General features: G+C 46.4%; 1 protein-coding gene and 1 long non-coding RNA gene across 2 annotated transcripts in view; one reads left to right on the top strand and one right to left on the bottom strand.

The window, feature by feature from the left end:
* CAMK1 (calcium/calmodulin dependent protein kinase I) overlaps nt 1-24,082 on the bottom strand; it is a 109,711-nt gene that overhangs the window by 62,760 nt on the left and 22,869 nt on the right. The window lies entirely within an intron of this gene.
* On the top strand, nt 18,859-19,915 carry LOC146026953 (uncharacterized). The gene is made up of 3 exons (XR_014454591.1): nt 18,859-19,072; nt 19,458-19,562; nt 19,797-19,915. It is a non-coding gene; the product is annotated as an uncharacterized LOC146026953 (long non-coding RNA).

Here is a 24,082-nt window from a genome sequence, read left to right as displayed (position 1 = left end):
GCACTCCGTGGGTTCCTGAAGCAGCTGCCGAGGGGGCCCTCCAGGCACAATAGACTGTGATACGGGAACAAACAGAGGCACTCCAGCGGTCGTCCCCCCCGCTGAATATGCTGCTGAGCGGTCCCCCTGACCTCCCGGCTGAATAAGGTGCTCAGTGCTCCCCTCACCTACCATGTGAATAAGGTGATCAGCGCTCCCCCTCACCTCCCAGCTGAATATGCCGCTGCTGGGGGCTCCCGCTCACCTCCCACCTCAGAGACTCTGCTGCCCCGCCGTGTCCGCCAAGAATTTCAAAACCTGTGTGAGGCAGCGTTCGGGAGCAGGGCCGTGGGCTGCATGATGTCATTGCGCGACGCACGCTGTCCCAGGCCGCAATGCACCTCCGGGAACGGGTGCACTTGGCTAGATCTTAACCTGCGCAGTGCCTGATCCGACCAGCATCACTGGAGTGAGAGGAGCGGCTGGGAAATGTGAAAAAACTGTACATTCGGTACATTTGTATTTAGCCGGTACAGACCATAAAAAAACGGTACTGTACTGGCTAAATCGGTACAGTTGGAGGGTATGCCTGTAGTTCACATGAGGCCTTATTCTGGTTCATTCTTAGAGGCAAATTCCTTCTTAGGTGGACAAAACCATGTGCACTGCAGGTGGGGCAGATGTAACATGCGCAGAGAGAATTAGATTTGAGTTGGGTTTTTCTTCAAAGTGAGATCTATAATGCAGTGTAAAAATAAAGCAGTCAGTATTTTCCCTGCACAGAAATAAAATAACTCACCCAAATCTAATTCTCTATGCACATGTTACATCTGCCCCCCCTGCAGTCCACATGGTTTTGTCCATTTGAGAAGGAATTTGCGGTACTTGTTTCCTATCTGGGCGCCCAGGTTTTCTACGTACGGCACCGTACTGAAATCGGATCGCATCGCATCGTACACATACACGATATTGAACGATGCGATGCGATCCGATTCGATTTCCCATAGGAAACAATGTGAAATGGCTCAATTTAGCCAAATTATAATAGGAACAATGGTAAATGGGCCAAAAACACCCCTGAACATTGAAATGTCCCCCCAAAAGTAGTTGACGCCACCCCGCCATCAACGTGAACGTGGCGAGCGCAGCGAGCCCGCGAGGGGCGGCGGTACGCGTCCTCCGACCTTTTCATGCCCTACTATCCACTAGGGCGTGGAGTGAGAATAGAATAGTGTGGCGAGCGCAGCGAGCCACCGAGCCCGAAGCGTGGCGAGCGCAGCGAGCCCCGCGAGGGGACGCGGATACCTTCACAGTTATACGCGTCCCCTCGCGGGCTTCCCAGGTGTCCATGGCGACGCGGACACCTGGGAAGCCCGCGAAGGGACGCGTTTACCTGTGAAGGTATCCGCGTCCCCTCGCGGGGCTCGCTGCGCTCGCCACGCTTCGGGCTCGGTGGCTCGCTGCGCTCGCCACACTATTCTATTCTCACTCCACGCCCTAGTGGATAGTAGGGCATGAAAAGGTCGGAGGACGCGTACCGCCGCCCCTCGCGGGCTCGCTGCGCTCGCCACGCTTCGGGTTCACGTTGATGGCGGGGTGGCGTCAACTACTTTTGGGGGGACATTCCACTGCTCTGTGGGTTTTTTGGGGGTTTCTGGCCCATTTACCATTCTTCCCTATGCTGATTTGGGTAAATTGATCCATTTAACATTGTTTCCTATGGGAAATCGGATCGCATCGCATCGCATCGTTCAATATCGTGTATGTGTACGATGCGATGCGATCAGATTTCTCTACGGAGAATAGCATGGTGCGCAATTAACTTAGTGGGCGCCCAGATAGGAAACAAGTACCGAATTTGCCTTTGCGAGTGAACCAGAATAAGGCCCATGGTTTTGTCCAAAATACCAAATCCAGTTACCCAGGAATCCAACCCAGGTGGCAACCAGGGTTGGACACAGGTAGGAGCCAGGTTATTTAAAGGGGGTTGAGATAGTCAAATTTTACAGATCTGATTGCCAAGTACTCAACCAATCCTATTGTGTGTGTAGACAGTTCAATGATCGAAAAGAATCCGGCTTATCGTTACTGGTGTGATCGTTTTGTGTGCTTTCAAACAGTACTAAACAAAACAAAAGTTTTGGGGAAAAAAAAGTGTCAAATCAAAATGATAAAGTGTGGGGGAAATCCAGACACGGATGCGAGGTTCGCCTCCGGAGCAGGACCCTCCTACCTTTTTACTGTCTGTAAATACCCTGTTTGTTGTATCACGGTCTCCTTTGTAAAGCGCAAATATGCTGCGCTATATAAGAAACGGTTAATAAATAAATAAATAGATAAATATGGGCTCAATGTGGAGTTGCACAACAGCACATTGAGCATTGCAAGTTATCCTTCAGTGTTTGCGCTATGGTAAGTACCGGATAAATGCACAGCCGGACACGCGGGAAAGGACGGAAATAAAATCCCCCCAAAGAATTGGCGCATGCGCTACTGCTGGGTGTGGGAGTACCATCATTTTGCCCTTGTTAAATGAGTTTTCTAGTAAGAATGGGGCGAAATTTACTAAGCGGAGGGTTCTAAAAGCCTCCAATGGTCCGAGGGTGTGGCCGGTGGGAAAGCAATGATATGAAACGCAAATAAAACAGATAAATTGGATGCTTTGGAAGCAACCAAATAGTAATATACCCCAAGCTGCGTAAAGAGAACAACTACGAAACGGATAAAAATAGCAGCGTCTCCCCCATCAGCAAAATATTAGCACAGATGCACACGCACACCACACAGACACGGAGTGCACACGCTACATCATATGACACATAATTTAAGCATCCTGGTTTTGTAAACAGGAGGCCCGGAGACTAACACTCGTTCATTAGGGCGGACATGTTAGTAATGGCTGCGGGTGATCATATATCCTGGGCATAAACAGCTTCTGTAGATCACGCAAACCAGTAAATATGTTACCGCTGGATCCGAGATCTGTCTATCGGGTTCTTCAGTGGAAGCCGGAAAATAAAACAACGGGCATTGCATTCCCAGATACCTGGCCTTAAGCTAGGGTCCGCCTGCTGTTGTGAAACTACACATCCCAGCATGCCTTGCCATAGTTTTAGCATTCCCTAATAGCAAAACTGTGGCAAGGCATGATGGGACTTGTAGTTTCACAACAGCTATAGGGACATAGTTTGGACATGTCTGTTGTACAGTGAAACAGTCTCTACAGTATATGGGAAAGGCATCTGACCAACTTGTATTAGTGTGAGAGGAGCCTCACATCATTACTCTGTACATCCGGGGACCCTCCTTTCCCTATGCATCTCTCAGTCTGTGGCTGCCTCCATTGCCCTCTTCCCATCATGCAACTGCCCCGGTCCTCACTAACACATCACTAATTTCCTGATATACTCTGTTCTGCTGAATGAACCTACTTATTTTGCTATAAAATTATTTTTCGTTTCTGCTGTCTCCATTCCCCTCCTCACATCAGGTCACTGGCAGCCCTTTCCTTCATGACACAACACTCATACTCTGTGCTGCTGTGGACTATGTTCCTTCCCCTATGTAACCCTCAGTCTGTGGCTGCCTCCATTGCCCTCTTCACATCATATAAGTTCCCCAGTGTTCACTAACACATCACTAATTTTCTGATATACTCTGTGCTACTGGAGGACCCTACTCATCATCTATCTATACATACCCTCCAACTGTACCGATTTAGCCGGTACAGTACCGTTTTTTTACGGTCTGTACCGGCTAAATCAGAGTGTACCGAATGTACCTTTTTTTAGTCATCCGCCTGGGGCAGCACCGCCAGCTCCAGCCACAGCCCCTTGTACTTGGACTCGTGCGCGTCCTTCAGCAGGAAGTCGGAGAAGACGTACTCTGTGGCGATGTGGACGATAGCCATGGCTGCTGCCCGGGATCACCGCTGGTGGGAGAGATGCGGGAGCCAGTGCCGGGGTCCCGTCATTCCCTCTGCCCATGTGACTGTCTGACACACTGAGCATACACACACACTGTGCGCTCGCTCCCGGGCCGGAGGCGGATGGTGTGGTGGGGGAGGCAGGTGTGCGCGGGACATGGAGGCAGGCTGCGACTGCGGTGTAGAAGGGGAGGGTGACCGGCTCAGGTTCCTGTGTATGTGACAGGCTCAGGTTCCTGCAGGACAGTCCTGCTGCTCAATGCTCACTACATGTGTGTGTCAGTGTATCAGTAGTACATCAGTGTGTGTTATGTGTATGATGTACAGAGCTGCCAACATTGGATGTAAATTATTCCTAAACCTAAGGGCTCTTTGCTGAGCTCCACTGTATTGATTATTATTATTATTATCATTTGTTCTATATATCAGGGACTGGCTGGTAACTGGTGGGGGTCCTCTTAAAAAAAAAAAAAAGGGCACAGTACTACACATTCGGAAAGGGGGTGTAACCACGCCCACTTTAACCATGATCACGCCCACTTTAACCCGTGGCCACACCCGCTTCCCGAATGTGTACCGATTTCTGCCCTTAAGATGTTGGAGGGTATGCCTATATATATAAGCCTAGTGTCCGTGAGTCTCCAAAACTTTGCAATCTGCTGGCAGAGATTGAAACTACATCTCTTTCTCACACATGCACAAACACAGAAGGTAGCAGTCTAGCTTTCAAAGCTTTTGCTTTGAGCAGGCTAAAACAATCTGTGCTGCTGTGAACATTCTGATGATCCGATTGGCTACTGCTGGCCTCTGCATGTCCACTCCAAGGGCGGGATGTATCAACAGATATCGCCACCCCTCGCCCCGCCGCAATGCCAGCTCATATGTATAGGGTATCGGCACCCAAAGGTGGCTATACCCTGCCCGGCGGTATCGGTGCGGCCGAGGTTTTAGTACATATGAAAATGCAGTAAAATGGGGGCATTTTCAGCTTAATACATCTCGCCCCAAAACTGAAAATCCACAACATAAATGGGCCACTAGATAAATACATCTTCATATTGGATACAAAGGCAGAAAGACAAACCGCGTAACCATAGCGGGTAAGTGTCCGCGGATACATTCTGGCTACTTACTGCATCACATTTTTATTACGCAATTATCACAATAATAGTCAGGTAAGTAGGACATAAAAATAACATCTTTAACGAGTAATGAAACACCATAAACAGAGTCGTAAAGCTGCGTATTGCAGGAGTTTATATGTGTCTGACTTATGTTCTGTTTATACAGAGAGAACATTAATGAGGGTAATATATTAGTCTGACTCAGAGTATAGTTAAATACTCTCGTTCCTCCTAACTCTCCTGTGTCTTCTCCGACACGCTGCCGTATGTATGAGCACTGCACGCGTCCGAGACCTGCATTACCTTCCCATTAATATCACTAATGCGCAAAAGTGAGACGGATGGTGTCCACATTAATCAACCTATAAAAGTACAAGTAATCTTACACAGCTGCACACAGTCAGTATTGTACATGGGTGTGTATATCTTGCACAGTAATACCACTTTTACACCAAAGTCCCAGGTCTGACCCAAGATTTGGAATCCAGTTCTAAACCGGAATAGAACCGGGACAGCCACACCGGGACTTTCCACCTCGGCTCAGACCCGGATTATTCCTGGGTTGGAGCAATTACACAGCACAGGGGCGCAGGAACGGCCAGAGTCTCCCAGCAGCACAAGAGAGGCTATGACATCATTGGCTCCGCCCCCGGAGGTGTGCCTGCAGGAAAAAGCGTCTCTGTGGTGGATCTACCTATGCAGTAAACAGGAGCAGGGTTGGGTGACCTGAATTACCTGTTTACGCTGTCCCTTAATCCGGGTCCTTCCCAGGACCAACCTGGCCAAATAGCCAGTGGCCCGAGATTAACCCCTTTTCTAATGAGCCGTGTCCTGTATTCTCCCTGTAAAAACCTGAAGTACATCAGCCAGAGCTTACTCCCTCCTCATGTCTGAGGGAGCCATTTTCTCTGTGACTTCTGTAGTGCCCATGCTCAGATTTCTGGAAACATGGCAGCTGCCCTATGTTTCTGAGTAAAATCTGTTGGGTGGATTTCCGGAAACCTGGCTCTTAACACAACCGGGAGAAAGGCATTTTAAATGGTGCAGTGTGCAATGTGGCCCCCCTAGTCCCAGGGGCCCATGCACACCGCACACCCTGCACCCATTATAGATAAATCCATATGTAACCAAGGTTATGCGATTATGAAAAATGACTGGTGGGAGCTGATTGGTTGGAGAACCATTTATCACACCCAACGAGTTTTAAATAGCTAAATCTCTTTGATAAACTGCCCACCGTATTCTGTAAGTGATCCAGCCAGAGCATAGAGTGTCTGGATGTCATCCCACTTGCCGCCACATTTGTTGCCAGACCGGCTATGATCCGGTAGGCAGCATCAGCCAGCATACGGCAAACATACGGTGTGTGACGGCCCTTCTGAATAGGTGCAAGAATTCCTTGGCCGCGTACAGCGCCGGGCAACATAGAAGACGCGGCCTACAGGAGCCAAGGAATTCTAGCACATACTCAGTGGCCCCATTTCAATAAACATTTTCCACAGCTTTTAACAGGGTACCGCTGGCTGGCGGATAGCGCCATCAATCAATACGTTGTCCACTGCTGTAATATCTGTGGAACAGGGGAAATGCCAGCACCATGGCAACTAACAGGGCCAAGCAACCAGCAGCATTAGCTGCATAAGCATGCTGCCAGTTGTAGTTCTTCGAAGCAAGGTGACAAGCCGGAAAGAACAGACTGATGCAAATTCCCCCAAAAAACAGGTCAGGGTAAAATGATCGTGCACAGCAAGAGTTAAAGGGCGTACTGGAATCAAAGCAGCAGCTGTGCAGTGTCCACCCTGCAACCAGCTGCTGGGGATGGATAAATATACAAATGGATGTTTCCCTTCAGTGCTGCATATGGAACCAGTCAACAAGTGTTGCTATGGGAGCAGATGGTTTACTTCAACCACAGAGGACCTTCTTTTCCTTTTCTAATGAACCCCCAATAAGCCAATTTGCAAAGTTCACACTCCGTGCAAGAACTCTACAGCCCGACCCAAAGGCACGCATGGCGGATCCCTGCCAGGCCTCTGCTGCTCGCTACACCAATTCTGCCTGCAAGGTGTTGCATGAAGAAAGGATGTGTGAGAAATACGGAGCTGCCAAGCATTTCTGCGAATTGCAGTCTATACAGGTTGAGTATCCCTTATCCAAATATCCCTTATCCAAATTATTCCTAAAACCAAACATTCCAGAAATTGGGGAAAAAAATCCTTGATTAAAGCACTACTGTGGACATCTATAACAGCGCTACTGAGGATATTATATGTAACTGGCACTACTGGGGAAATCTATAACAGCGCTACTGAGGATATGATATGTAACTGGCACTATTGGGGACATCTAAAACAGCGCTACTGAGGAATTGATATGTAACTGGCACTACTGGGGACATCTATAACAGCCATACTGATGACATGATATGTAACTGGCACTACTGGGGACATCTATAACAGCGCTACTGAGGATATGATATGTAACTGGCACTATTGGGAACATCTAAAACAGCGCTACTGAGGACATGATATGTAACTGGCACTACTGGGGACATCTATAACAGCGCTACTGAGGAATTGATATGTAACTGGCACTACTGGGGACATCTATAACAGCGCTAACTGAGGAATTGATATGTAACTGGCTCTACTGGAGATCCCTTATCCAAATTATTCCTAAAACCAAACATTCCAGAAATTGGGGAAAAAAAATCCTTGATTAAAGCACTACTGTGGACATCTATAACAGTGCTACTGAGGACACTGAGGTGTGTCGCCATCCAGCCTTAGGAACTGTGCAGCTCAGCTCGCCCCCATCTTCACAACGATATTCAACTCCTCCCTGGACTTGTGCAAGGTTCCTGCCTGCTTCAAACGCTCTATCATCATCCCGGTCCCTAAGAAAACACCCACGAAGGACCTAAATGACTTCAGGCCAATTGCACTAACCTCAGTGGCCATGAAAGCATTTGAAAGACTAGTACTGAAGCACCTGAGAGAAGTGACAAACTCTCACCTTGACCCCATGCAGTTTGCCTACCGGGCGAACAGAAGTGTAGAGGATGCGGTCAACCTCGGGCTGTACCATATTTTACAACACCTTGACCACCAAGGCACCTATGCAAGAGTCCTATTCGTGGACTTCAGCTCAGCATTTAATACTATCGTTCCCAGCATCCTGCAGTCAAAACTCCTCTCCTTAGGAGTCCCAGGATCAACATGCTCATGGATAGTGGACTTTCTAACAGCAAGGGAACAGGTGGTCAAAGCCGGCGCCTTCTCGTCCAGCACACGAACAATCAGTACTGGAGCCCCTAAGGATGCGTCCTCTCCCCTCTGCTCTTCTCTCTCTACACGAATGACTGCACCTCAGCTGAGCAGTCAGTGAAAATCATCAAATTCGCAGATGACACCACTATCATCGGCCTAATCAAGGATGGTGACGAGACCGCGTACAGGCATGAAGTGGAGAAGCTGACACAGTGGTGCAGCAGCAACAACCTCGATCTAAACCCCACCAAAACAGTTGAGATGGTGGTCGACTACAGGAAAAAACCAAATGCACTAGCCCCGCTAACAATAGCCAACGCAGTGGTGTCGCGGGTTGATTCCTTCAAATTCCTAGGGACAACCATGTCCAGTGACCTAAGATGGGGATTAAACATAACCACAAACATCAAAAAGGCCCAACAGCGCCTGTTCTTCCTGAGGCAACTCAGGAAATTCAACATCCCACAGGAGCTGCTGTGCGTATTGTACACCGCCATCGTGGAGTCTGTCTTATGTTCCTCGATCACAATCTGGTACGGTGGCGCAAGCGAGAACGACAAACAAAAACTGCAGAGAGTAGTGAAGACTGTGGAAAGGATCATAGGGACCGACCTCCCCCCGATAAGGGATCTGTTCTCATCCAGGGTAAGGAAACGTGCTGAGAAGATCGCGAAGGACAAGCTGCATCCCGGTCACAACCTGTTCGACATCCTACCATCCAGAAGACGGTTCAGGTCCATCCCCGTCAAAACGTCCAGATCCGCAAGAAGCTTCTTTCCGTTAGCCGTCCATCACCTGAACAATCCAATCAAAGCGAATGCAATCCCAATATCAACAGCCAAACAACGTGTCCCTACTTGGGGACCTGACCACCATAGTCGTAGCTAGAAATTAAATGCTTGTAATGTCTTTATGTAATATATGTAATGTCTCCCTCCTCCCCCTTTTATCCCTGCTTGATGCTGCACTGTAATCCACAAAAAAATTCCTAGTGTGCGCAAGCACACATGGCCAATAAAGTTGATTCTATTCTATTCTATATTATATGTAACTGGCACTACTGGGGAAATCTATAACAGCGCTACTGAGGATATGATATGTAACTGGCACTATTGGGGACATCTAAAACAGCGCTACTGAGGAATTGATATGTAACTGGCACTACTGGGGACATCTATAACAGCGCTACTGAGGAATTGATATGTAACTGGCACTACTGGGGACATCTATAACAGCGCTAATTGAGGAATTAATATGTAACTGGCTCTACTGGAGACATTTATAACAATGCTACTGATGACATGATATGTAACTGGCACTACTGGGGATATCTATAACAGCGCTACTGAAAACATGATATGTAACTGGCACTACTGGGGATATCTATAACAGCGCTACTGAGGACATGATATGTAACTGGCACTACTGGGGATATCTATAACAGCGCTACTGAGGACATGATATGTAACTGGCACTACTGGGGATATCTATAACAGCGCTACTGAGGACATGATATGTAACTGCCACTACTGGGGATATCTATAACAGCGCTACTGAGGAATTGATATGTAACTGGCACTACTGGGGACATCTGTAACAGCGCTACTGTGAACATGATATGTAACTGGCACTACTGGGGACATCTATAACAGAGCTACTGAGGACAAGCTACTTTGACAAGGACAAAGACAAAATCCTGACAACGACAAAATCCCGACAAGGACAAAATACTGACATATAGAATGTACAGGTGAAACTGTCAACATGACTTTGGGTCGACAGGTCAAGAGGTCGACATGGGTTTTTTCACAGTTTTTTGACCCGACATGTGCCGACAGGCGTACATGTACCATCCACTAGGGCGTGGTGGGAGAATAAAATAATGTGCCGAGCGCAGCAAGGCACCGTGCCCGAAGCATTGTGAGGGGCTGCGGTTCACCTTCAACTGTGTCCATGTCGACTGTTGACATTCGGGTAAAAAAACAGTAAAAAAAACACATGTCGACCTCGCGACCTGTCGACCCAAAGTCATGTTGACAGTTTCACCTGCACATTCTATATGTCGGTATTTTGACCTTGTCGGGATTTTAAATGTCGGGATTTTGACCGTTGGGATTTCATACCGAATCAGTCTTAACCTACAACTGCAATCATGTATACAGAAAACACGGCAGAGGTGTCCCGGCTCCCACAGGAATGTGCGCAGCTATAGTTACCTAGGGAGCCGATTATTGTCGCACCGGGCGGAGCCTCTGGCGGGCGGAGCAATACATTTCCAGGCGACTACATTATTAGCATCCCGTGCTGCGTACGGGATAGCAGCTGTGCGTGCATGTGGTTACATCTCGGACTCCAGCCTTTGGTCACTGACTTGCTACGTATGATGGGGAGAACATTAACAGTAAGGGCCTAATTCTGGTTCATTTTGAACAGGGCCAATTTTCACTAACTTCTATTTGCGTGGCAGGAAAAATCATTTGATGGTAGATGGTGATTTCTCCTGCAGTGGAGGCATGCAAAGGGGTGTGTTTTAGTTAAACATCCTCTTGCATGTTACCGAGAAGAATCAGCGGTGGCGGTGGGGCGTTCGGACAGGTACCGGGTGGCCTCTCAGGCTCTCGGTAAGCTGCGATGTTTGCAGCTTTCTCATCCATCCTGAATTAGACCATAAATACAGCTCCAACAATAAGTCTGCACTTATGTGGAGAATCAGTGCAAAGTTATCCGCAGAGAATAACCACCAAATCTACACGTCTAAAGGTCATGTTTAACCCTACGGTAAAGTCACACAAATACAATATTGCCGGCAATACAAGAACAAAGAACCGGTGCACAGAGAATAATCCGGAATTTACTAATACACAGAGAATTAGGAGAGGGCGCAAATTCCTGCTCCAGAAAACAGCAGCTTTGTAACTGCACAGACTGGGGAGCGGTGACAGAGGACTGGGGAGCGGTGACAGAGGACAGGAAGCCGGTGACGTTTATTGAGAACACAACAAGCTCTGTGCCCGCTCTTTATAGGACAATTGGGAGGATCCTCTGCCCCAGGCACTGGCTACAGTTATATCACTGCAGTGTCCCAGTGATCAGTACGTCCCATCATCCCGTTCCCGGCCAGGGAAATGGCACCCACGGACTGCAATATCACCGGATACACCGATCGGTTACTTCCAATAAAGAGTTTGGCTGGGGATCAGCGAGCACCTAGGAAGTACAAACTTGGAATTTATTCAACGTCAACTCATGATAACATTCCTGTCTGTTCCTGTCTGTCTGGTTTCCAGAGGAACACAAGTATATAAAGTCACTGGGGATGTCATGGTGGTGGAACCCCTTAACTCTGTGATAGGATGCACTTCAGGGGCCGCAAGGGAGGCTCTCTAACTGGGTAAGGGTCAACTAGATTAAGGTCAACAGTCAAAAGCCATACATCGACACGTTAAAAAGGTCGACATGACTGAGATTGATAGATACAAAATGTCGACACGAGTAATCGGTCGACATGGAAAAACCAACATGAGTTTTTCCCAGTTTTTAGCACATTACGCTTACTATCACTAAGGCCCAGATGTATCAAGCATCAAAAAATGATAAAGTAGAGAGTGATAAACAGCCAGCCAATCAGCTACTACCTCTCATTTTTCAAACCCAGCCCGTAACATGTCAGTTTTGAGCTGATTAACGTCTAGAACTAGATGCCGAAAAAAAATAAAAAAAATACGTGTCAACCTTCTGCATTGTCGACCTTCCACCAGTCGACCGAAGGACCCGGTCAACTTTTCGTCCCTGTCGAACTTCCGGTGTCAACCTAAGGAGTGTCGACCTTTCGGGTTGGGATCATTTGGTCTACAGCAGGATGGTCGACAGTCATTAGGTTGACACCATTAGGTCGACATGGTTCTAGGTCAAAAGGTCATTAGTTCGACAATGTCTATTTCGACAGTCAAAAGGTCGACATGGGGTTTTTCACTGTTTTTTGACCTGAATGTGAACACAGTCGACATGGACACAGTTTCAAGTGCACCGCATCCCCTCGCATCGCTTGCGCTCCCTATGCGTCAGGCACGGTGCCTCTCTGCGCTCGGCACACTATTTTATTCTCCCGCCACGCCCTAGTGCATGGTAGGGCATGAAATACCGCATGTCGGCACATATCGACTCAAAACCCCATGTCGACCTTTTTACTGTCGACCTAGACATTGTCGAACTAATGACCTTTCGACCTAGAACCATGTCAACCTTTTCCCATGTTGACCTAATCATGTCGACCTAATGACTGTCGATCATCATGCTGTAGACCAAATACCGTATCCAGACCTTTCTTGGGTCAACCTAACGATCCATAACCATATCAAAGACACTGAAATAGTCGACATGAGGTTTTTTTCCACTTTTTTTGGTGTCAATTTGTCCTCAGGGACCCTGAGTACTGTACCGTGTTACCTCAAAAGGCGCACCATGGTCCTGGCTGTTTTACCATTGCCATTCACGTAAAAAAAAGTCATGAAAATTTGATGTCAACCTTTACATGTGTCCATTACTGACGTGTTGACATTTTGCTTGTGTCGAACTATTGTCCACGTCGACCTGAAGCGGGCCGACCCAAATTCCTAATCCCAAAATCCCTCAGCCTGATCTATGATCTTTAAATAACACAATAATTCCAAGTAAAAGCCTTCGCCCCTCTCTGGCACAGAACTGCCGAAGGAGGAGAGAATTACTTTCACCAAACTACCCCAGACAATAAGGTGATGGGAACACTGTGAGCCGACCCCGCCTTCTGTTCCTGTGAAATGAAGCACGCCAGTCTAGCAAACCCAAACACAACTATACGAGTGGACACAAATCTATTTTGAACACAGCGTTAGTTGGCAGAGACAGAGACGTCAAAATGATTATTGGTCCTATAGTTCTCAATGAGATCAGTTGGACAACAAGGCAGAACCAAGAGTTCAACGACTGCCTGGATAATCCAAACAGGTCTATCCACATCGGATAGAGGTTGGCCGTATGGCAGGCAATATGGAGCATGTATAAGCACAAACTTTATGTGTAACAGGCGTAACTCACTGCGGCAGACAAAAATAAAACGTTTGGTAATCCTATTTATTATGGGTCTGTTTCTTCTGGCTGCTAGTAAGGATTTGCAGTTCTGCATGTGTTACTACCATGACAACCACAGTCACTTGACATCTGATGTAGTGAAGAGAGCATGGCTGGATCCAAGAAAGAGTGACAGGGGAGGATATTCCAGGGCTCCTACGCATTACGTTCCCTCACACTCTTCTCCTTCTCCTCCTCCCCCCCCCCCCCCCCCCCCCCCCCCCCCCCCCCTGAATCATGCATGCCGCTGGTATGGAAACTGAAGCACAGCATGATTCAGCTGTGTTCCCACTACACAGACACCCTCCAAGGTGCTGCTGTTGAAGTCATGGTCGGCCTCTCGCGGGATTTCACAGTCACCACCTCAGCCACTGGGATTTCTGTGACGTCTAGGAGCTGAGAGTGAGGCGGAGCCATTTCACTCAGTCTCAGCTCCTTCCTCAGAGGCGCCGGCAGTGTGTGACTGCTTCTATAAAATATATACATTTATAACCGCTATTATATTACTTTTATTGATAGCAGCCCCCCCCCCCACACACACACACCATAAGCCGGCCTTGAAGCAGAGAGGCTTTGGAATGCCCTCTGAGCTCCGCCTGCTTTGTGGAATGATAAATCTTTTCCCTCCCCCTACTGTCATCTGATGACATGCTGGAAGAATGAGGGGGGAGACGTATTATTCTTGAATGGATCATGCCGATATAACTCTTCCTGTATTGAGGCGAAGCAGAAAGCAATGCTGACGAGATGTGTTAACAGCTCGTCTGCTGGAGTGAGGGAGTGAAGCCCCCCCCCCTCTCCACCTCAGGCTATCCTTGCCAGAGCCACAGCGTGTTATCCTAGTTTTAGCTGTTTGAAACTCTGGGGGAAATTTACTAAAGGAAATTTATAAAAAATAGGTGTATTTGTATTTAGAAATACACTTATTTTTGACATTTACTATCCCGAAAATACGGCAATTCGCATTCGTATTGATAGCACATCAATACGAATAGCCGTATTTTCGGGATAGTAAATGTCAAAAATAAGTGTATTTCTAAATACAAATACACCTATTTTTTTTTACAAATTTCCTTTAGTAAATTTCCCCCTCAATGTGTATGATCAATGGTGCTCCTAGTCCAGCCAATCAGCTCCTAACTATTATGTGTTTGAAAAATTACAGAAGCTGATTGGCTGGTGCACCTATCATAGGCAAGGGGTTCTAAATAGCTGAAACTCATTGATATTTGAGTCAGACATAACATTGCACAATCTGCGAGTCTGGGTAAAGTCCACACGAGTGATACAAAAGGTACATTTTTAGATGCATAGATAGATTTCTTCAGAAATTCCACTGTAGGAAGTAAAAGTATAGAAAAGAGAAAACATGAACTGGCTACCAAACCTTATCACCAGCCCCCTAGAGCATTGCTCACCTAAAGGCGAGGCGTGGGTATAAAGTGTAACTTTGTGTTTCACAGTTATTTGATTCCACTAAAAGCAAAGTACTGTATACATTTCCTTGGAAATTTAACCTAAGACAAACAAAGGGATTGTCAGATTAAGGACTATACAACCTGTTCCAATTATACAAGCAGACCTGATCTTCCTGTAAATACTCAGTATAACACGTGGACAAAGGGCTGTGTACTGTGTATTGTATTCGGCTGATATAGATGGGGAGTTTTAGCTGCACCACAAGCTTTTAAAACCTCTAGTAGAGTGCTGGGACTTGTAGTTCCACAACAGGCTCTATCCCTCTACAAAGAGTGCATGAACTGCGCGACACAGAACATCGCTCACAGTTGCCATTTTTTTGCTAATTAAAATGTTTCATTTTATCTACTGTGTACGTTTTACAAAACATGATAAATGTGTATTCTATAAGGAGGAAAGTAACAGGGAATCTTAGCGGTACCCTGGAAACGGGTGCTGGACGGGGTCCCGACAGGCCTTCACTCGACGTCGGGATCCCGACTGTCAAAACACTGACAGCTGTGTTCCTGGCGGCCGTCGGCTATTTTCCCTCGTGGGGGTCCACGACCCCCATAGAGGGAGAATAGAATAGGTGGCTCCGTGCTTGCAGCGTGGCAAGCGCAGCGAGCCCGCAAGGGGCTTTGTTGCGCTCGACATGCTGTCTGGGTCCGGCCAGTCAGGATAATGACTGTCAGGATCCCGACTGTCAGACCCCTATACCATACCCCCTGGAAACACAGGGACTGTAACCAACAGCACCAGAGGTTTCTGGAATATTTAGTTCTTCTTAGGAATGAAGGAAAGCTGGATGGTTATTCATTTCTCATGTTTTTCTTTCTTCAGGCTGTTAGTATTGATTTACGGTTTTACACCGGTGACTACCATGACAACCACAGTCACTTGACACATGTAGTAAACAGAGAGGCTTTGGTATGCATTATGAGCTTATTCCCCCCACCCCCCTCTGTTATCTAATGACATGCTGGAAGACCGAGAGGAAGGTGTATTATAGCGCTGCGTCTATTCACGTGGCTCATGATAGCCACATTCGTGTGAAGCCATGCCCCTATTTTCCAAAATTACGCCCTCTTGCTGTGCAGGAGTCCTGATACCTGGATTCGATATGCTGGGAGTATGTTAGTGTGCTTTGATGCAGGGGTTTTGTTTTTTTGTGTTTTTTTACACAAAAGGATGTGGAGAAGGGGCCCCATGTGCTTTCTGTCCCTGTTACATGTAAAAGCAATTGCAGCAGAACCTATTAGCAATGGCCCATATGCTAATTTACTATTTACTCCTCCCCTTGTGTAAATTCATGCGGCTGGTGAGCAAGACCTAGATGCCCACTTTTACTGCCCATGAATAATTGTTACAGTATCTGCTGTAATGTAGCCACTGTATAAACTTGAGCCGACCTGCAAATCTATCAGCACCCTTTTCTAGAGGTGGTCAAGAGGACATTTCACGTCGGTCACGCGGCTGGTAATAAATAGGATGAACTTGTGGCCGGTGGTTTCATTGGGTAGAGGAATATTCTGAGTGCAGCCAAAATGTAACATTGATAATGGCCAATGGGATCAGGGTCTCTGGGGGACGTTAATCTCCCCTGGCAGGGTCCTGAGTGAGGTTCTGTCACCTTTAGCAAGTCTTGCTGTTCGCACTTCGGGGCGTACTTTGCTTAACATTTGCCGATAAGGGAGCAGGGACGGAACTGTTGAAAGCCAAACTCATATCCGGAACTTATGTACTGTGTCGGGAGAGATTCGCAAAATGTGTTCCTTATCTACTACAATGGAATGGAGAATGGAAGGAGAATGAAAATGAGACGTTACCAGTAGCGACCAATCACCTTCTATCATTTTATAGAATGTATTTGATAAGTGATCACCAGATGCGGATTGGTGGAATTTCCGTCCTCTTTAGAAAATGCGATACATGTCTATCTAGAAGAGTGTGACACATACTAGAAGGCACGGAGAAATCCGCTCCTTTGATACCGCACTAAATTTGGCATTCTGGGTCAGGATAGATATGATGACAAGAGAGGCAAAGCCTCCACAAAGGTCTCAGAGAGCCTCTTGCACACAACTTGGAAATGAGAACCACCGTGTAGAGTCTAGGGTATCGAGCCTATGTCCTCTCCAGGAAACACTATTACATAAGTGGTAGGACAAAGTCTTTCTATGAGCCTAGAACATACTATGGGCCAACAGGACTATCAGTCCAGGCCAATCCCTTTATATTATATGGTAATAAATTTGATAGGTACTTATTTTCGAAATTCTCATGCAATCCGATCCAGTTGATCAGACATGGCGGTGGGTGTACGCTCACATGATATATGGTTTCATCCAATTGTCTGGTCGTGTTAACCTACTGAGAAATCAGGAGATACCCATCCAATATAGAAGTATGTACTCTCCCGAGACCGGTTTGTCCAATTCTTCTTCCGATTCATGCCCAAGGATGTGTACGGAAACGCCATCATTCTGCAGATACAGACTGGAGTTCTGCAGCAATATTGGACAGGTATGCGTAGACTGGGGGTTGAACCTGCAACCTAGGTCTCTGAAGGACTGTGGCATGGTCTGGTCAGAAAATGGATCCTCGGAGGAATGAACAAGAGCATGCCAACCTTAAGATGATAGCTTTGGGGGCCATCGACATGCCAAGTGCAAGGTTAAAAGAGGATTGGTTGTCCACAAATAACAGAACCCACCATTACGGTGGTGAGGTAATACAAAGTCCTTCACTAAACCAGTAACCGGTGAATCACAAGTTTCCCGTGAATCACCCATCTGTATTTTTATAAATCTTAGTAAAACATAAGTGAATGCTATAACAGAATGACTAACCAACCCTGAGGCATTACAGGAGTGTGCCCTGTTATTGGTTCCCTTGAATCCTTGCAAGCTTAATTTTCTTCACCTGTCAAACATGGTGATCCAGGGCCTCAATTCAGATCCTTCGAGCTCCGTTTGGGAGCATGAAGCAGAGATTCCAGAAATGGAAAATCGCCAACACAGAAAGGACAGAAGTGTGACCCACCACCTGAAAGGACATCTCACTCATCATTGCGAGGTCAAGGTCAAGATTCCTAGTCCGGCCTATATCAGCTCCTCGAGCCACCACCTAACATGGTCAACTATTTTGCACGCATCGAAGATTGCCTTAGATCAGTGGTTCCCAAACTGTGTGCCTAGGCACCCCGGGGTGCTGTGTGGTTCTTGCGGGGGAGCCTCAAAGTGATAGGCAACACCAAAGCTGGGATACTCAAATGCGCTCTTATTTAAGACATTTTGGGAACCAACACCACTATGCAATGACTTCCAAGTTCCAATGCATTAAGGAAATTGGACAAGTACCTATGCATAGACCTAAGGTGGCATTGCCACTTTCACCATAGATAGGAATTCTGCACCAGGTCCAAGTCTGCGACATTCGGGTGGGACTCATCTTTGTCGCACATATCAAAAACGTGGCCCAATGTGATTTGGTTTTATCCTCTCTCTTTTGCACGGCAGTGGTTAATGTCCGCCCATTATCCAATAATCTGGGATGAGTCATGCTGGATTTGGGACTGAGCGATTACTGCATTATTTCCAGTCCTTTTGCCGAGTGGTGGGATGCTCCTGGACTGAGAACAGATTCTTTATGTAACAAATCCAATGCTCTCCGTCTTATCCTCCTAACGAGGGATAACCTACTTTATATAGTGCATAGCAATCTGTCTGTTCTGTGTTTTCTCCAGGCAGAACTGCACACACCTTAATGGGGATCTGTATTTAGGAAACCATTACCATAAATGAATGGCTAAAATAATTAAATCTGATTGAGAGCAAGGAGTAGATAAAGATAGGTCCTATCTGCGGTATAAATAATGTATTTGTATCTTTAGCCATAAGACCAGCAGGAAATATTGAATATTCAGATTTTGTAGGCGCAGTAACGGGAGACTTGTCCGATCTCTCATGTACAGGAAAAATACTGTACGTTTTATCAGAAGCCAGACGATTTCACAGCCCCGAGGTTAAAGCACAGGAAGGAAGACAACAGGACTAGAAGCGACGGAACAACGGGTCAAGTTCTGATGTCAGAAACCGGGATGCTCCGGGGAATTTAAAGAAACACTTGAAGATAACAGCGGCGGATCTGTGAAACAAATCTCTCCGCTAGCAGCAAACAATACAGAACAAGAAGAGATCAAAAAGAAGGTTTGAGATACATAAATGGAGACTTGTCTTAACTGGTAGCCCGGAATGCTGTGGAGGGGGCAGTACAGAAGCTTTAAACAATAGAAAAAGTACATTGTTCTGGGCAAGGTTGCAAGGGCCCTTCAATTTAAAAAGGGATTCAAAAGAGAGAGATAAAGATTGGGGGCTGGTGGGACAGAGATGAGGGTGGGAGACATGGAAGAGACAGAGAGGGGATAAGAAAGCAATACATAGACAGAAGGGAGCGGGGACAGTGATGGGAAGGTGTGGGAAAAACAAAGGAAAATGATAAAACTTGCAACAACGAGAATGATAGCAAGCGACGCAACAAATGTACGGCCAAAAATACTAGTCTGATAATAATCATTGATTTGGTTTGCCTTAGGATAGGACACAGACCAGCAGCGGATGTCAGACTTATACCAGGAGTGTGTTTTCACGGACACTGAATGATACCAAAAGCTGTTATAACGCGGATGTCTCCAATGAGGTAACTGTACAGAATAAAGAAACCTTTAAAAACTCAAAGTTAAAACACCTGCAGGAATTACAATCCCCCATTTGTTATTGGATGCATAAGACCCAAACATTTATCCTGCTGCGAATATGAATTCCCCGACTGCAGCATAATTCTTTGCACTTTACAAAGCACAATGCCGATGCCTACATACTGTAAGCTTAATTTGTTTCCTGTGGTTGAGTCCTGCTTTACATTTGGCTTCAGGCTTCTTTATCATGATCAGCAAAGTTAACCCAGGGAAGGCGTTTCCAGTCCAAGCTTCCACGTCCTATAAACAGCTGTAGTCCCAGGCACGAGAGGAAGCAAGAACTTGTCAGAATCGGTGGAATTCTTCCTCTGGAGATCAGAACTCTTTGTTACACCATCTGTATTGCTGATATGCATATAAACAGCTCACACGCAATCAATTTATTCATTTATTATTTATTGACAGTTTCTTATATAGCGCACACATATTCCGCAGCGCTTTACAGAGAATATTTGAACATTCACATCAGTCCCTGCCCAGGTGGAGCTTACAATCTATATTCCCTACCACATGTACACACACACACACACACACACACATTCTAGGGTTAATTTTTTGGGAGCCAATAAACCTACCTGTATATTTTTGGATTGTGGGAGGAAACCGGAGTACCCAGAGGAAACCCACGCAAGCACAGGGAGAATATACAAACTCCGCACAGTTTGGGCCATGGTGGGAATGGAACCCATGACCTCAGAGCTGTGAGGCAGTAATGCTAACCATTACACCGTCCGTACTGCCCCAGTATATCAGAGCTGCCCAATGGGGAACTCTGAAGAGAATGGATATTTTCAAAATAATCCTCATCCTCTCAATCAGAGGGTGAGGGCCAGGGCCGGCATCTGTATATACAGAATGAGAACCCACTTACAGCATGCGTCAGACAGAGAGGCGGTAAAATATTACATTGTAGACAACAGATATAGGCCTCGGACTCCAGGGGCGTTGACCACCATTTACCAGAGCTGTACAAATAAATAGAAACAGATAAAAGAGATTTCCTTCAAGGTCATACTCCCACATCAAAGGCTTCTGAACTGCACTGGAAATAAGTTCCCATCGGGGGAAAAGACCGGACAGGAAGTGTGTAACCAAAGATTACCGGCGGTTATGGCAGCGACAAGGAGCTTCACGATTCCACGTAAAACAGCAAAACTGTTCTATAGCATGACCTGAAACCTCAGGTCCTACAGTGCTCATGGTCAGAGAGGGGGCAGCCATTTATAGAGCTATGTAAACAAAAAGCACCAAAAGAAATCACTGTAATACTATTCTTTTATTAACATATACCAATAACTAATAGCTCCAACACACATATTAATAAATACTACAGACAGACAACTAACCAATTGGAAGGTGCATTACCCCAATGCTGGATCCATCACTATAGTGGGGGATATTTATCAAATCTTGGCAAGAAATAAAGCAGAGAGAGATAAAGTACCATTCAATCGGCTTCTAACAGGCTGAGTGTTTGAGCTGATTGGTTTGTACTTGATCTCTCCAAGCTTTGATAAATACCCCGCAATGGACCGGATTCAGATGTGGGCGGAGTTTCTATCGCTGCCGCTTACATGTAACAATGGTAATGCAGCATGGGCGTCACGCCAACTGCGAGCATTACAGATCCGAGCTGTGTCCTAGGATGCAGTATCGGAAGATGGGCCGGACTCACATGCGGTCACAAGGACAACTCAGCAGAGATCTTTTTTGAAGCTGGAAATGCCAGACCTCGCAAGAGTAGCAGCTGCCCACTAGTGACCAGCGACACTGCCGAAACCATCGCAACGGAGTACTCCATCGCAAATTACCTTGACACCACAGTATGGGTCTGACGCACACGCAAAGTACTGAACATAGGTAATTTGCATCAGCGCCGGGAATTATTCAAGCACAATGTCGATTACTGAGGCCTACAGGGACAAAACTGCCACTTGGACCCAGCGCCAGTCTCTCCGTGTCCAATTTAGTCACACTTGTAGGTGGCCAAATTGGACAAGATCCAGGCCTCCAGCTCACCATCCAAACAGCAGCTGTGTTCCAGCATCACTACTGTACGTCACTGCGGGAGGAAGAGGACACAATGTAGTGTACATAAACAGGATAATTCTGTATCACTGATCTAATTAATCTACCTAAAATAACCAAATAATGTATACCTCAGGGCCAGATGTATCAAGCTTCAAGATTGATAAAGCGGAGAGCGATAACAACCAGCCAATCGGCGACTACTGTACCTGACATTTTTCAAACCAGCCTGTAACATGGCAGTTAGGAGCTGATTGTCTGGTTATCACTCTCCATTTTATCACTTTTTTGTAGCTTGATACATCTGGCCCTAAGGCTGTCCAGCATAGTAGGCTTTGTGTAGGATCACTCGCATATAAATGTTCTTCTGTGGAAAAATCCCCAAAATACAAAATTGTAGTTTTTTCCTCATACCTCCGTCCTGCTCAAAAGATCCTAGAACGGTGCATATCAAACTCGACCCTCAAGACACACGAACAGACGTGGTTTAATGATATCCGTGCTTGAGCACAGATGGACATTATCAAAATGACTGCTGTACTGAACAGGTCACCTGTGCTTAAGCATAGATAGGCCTAGACTGTAGGGCTGGGTACACACCTGTCAATATATCGATTGTGCAGCTGGCGAAAGAGAAGTGTATATTTTATGGGTGTACGTCTGATCAGCACCAGCCATTTGTGTACCCAGCCTAAGTGTGTCTTGAGGACCGAGTTTGGGAAGCACTATCCTAGAGGACTAACCGTCTGATTACTAGTTAGCCCACATAAAATGGCTGCCTTCATTCTACATAAGTAACACGAGTTGGATATAAAATGCCGGTGGTCAGAATCCCCGATGGCCACAATGCCGACAGATACTGGTGAGGATTGTAACCCTAACTGTCCTACCTGTTCTCTCCCGTGAAAAACCCCAACCCTCCCCCTAGTGGCTCATACGTCGACATTCTGGTGTTGGAATTCTGACTAGATTCCAGTGAAGCGCCATATCTCATAGCCTACAACGGGACAGCCCCGATTTCAGCCAGACAGTGCCCATTTGAGCCTATTTCTGTGGGCCCCTGGATGCACACTGTATATGCAGGAAATGGGCCGCGGCTTAAACTGGGAACACATTAGCCGATTATCGTTAACGATATGCACGATAACAATATCCGTCAGTGTGTGTGCACTATATCGTTTCTCCAGGAGTTCCAGGGAAAATCGTTAAAAGATATCGTACATGGACAATATCGTATAATGGCCTTGATTCAGGACCGCTCGCTAAGCAGCGGCTGTGCCGAATGTTCCCCCCCCACCTGCATTCAAAGGGGTACGCCCGCTTTCATGAATACGCCCATAAAACTCTGGACATTCCCCTGCACAGGCCCCTAGCCGCCCCCCCTTCCTCCCCTACCCACCTCAACGACTGTCGTACAGCGGCCCTGCACACGTGCGAATACGCTGGGGACCGATCACTAGTAAATCAGACCCAACGTGTAAGCAGCTTCGGGATTTCGGATACGCAGTCACATCTGTCATATGTCCGAGACACTTTTTCCTCAAAACTGAAAGAAAAAATATTTCTAAGCGACTTAATCAGCTCAACTGGCGGCTTTGTGGGGATTACGCAATAAACCACAGGCATGCCAGCTATTCCATACACAAACCCTTCATTTTCACTTTCAAGTATGCATAAAGATGATTATCCGGAGACCTTGAGCATATTATAGGACTCCTCCGCCCTCACAGATGTATAACGCTGTACACTGCCGTATGTGCAAACACAGAAGGGAGACTTCGCTGGGATGGGCCTTTGCCAGATGGAGCGGCTGATCATCGCTTCTGGATAAGCAATGTAGCCGTTTCCACCTGACGGCTAATTACAGCAGCAGCAGCAGCGACGGTTCAGGAGATTGCAGACTCGTTGTACATCACCGAGGCAGGATTCTGCCTGTACCTCATGCCTCGACCAAGCGACTCGGAATGTGCATTAAAAAAAAAAAGAATGCGCTGTATTCAAGAGATCTGTTATCTCACAGCAGTTTGTGAAAGGATTTTTTTTTTTTTTTTCACAAAAAATTAATGGAAAATGCAGTAAATTATGTGCTAGCATCAGACATAGGGGCACATTTACTAACGCTTCTAAAAACGAAAAGAAGTTACCCATAATCAGATTATGTCTATCATTTTCAGAATCTGAGTGGTTGCTATAGGCAACTGTACATTTTTCTCTAATATTTGATAAATCTTTCCCTAAATCAGTTCGGAGATGTTAAAATAATAATAAAAAAAAAATATTAAAACGCAAATTTATCATAAACAACGTTTCAATTAAATAAAGGAATCCTTTTTCAAGAAAGGCGTGTTCATTAGAGGCTGTAGGTACCCATGTGCAAAAATAGGAGGATGCGGTCAACAGTGAACGATGTCGCAACGGGGGGGGGGGGGGGGCT

The sequence above is a fragment of the Crinia signifera genome, chromosome 8 (assembly GCF_055691185.1).
Source record: "Crinia signifera chromosome 8, ASM5569118v1, whole genome shotgun sequence".
Classification (NCBI taxonomy): Eukaryota; Metazoa; Chordata; class Amphibia; order Anura; family Myobatrachidae; genus Crinia; species Crinia signifera.
This window is presented reverse-complemented; position numbering and strand designations above follow the sequence as displayed.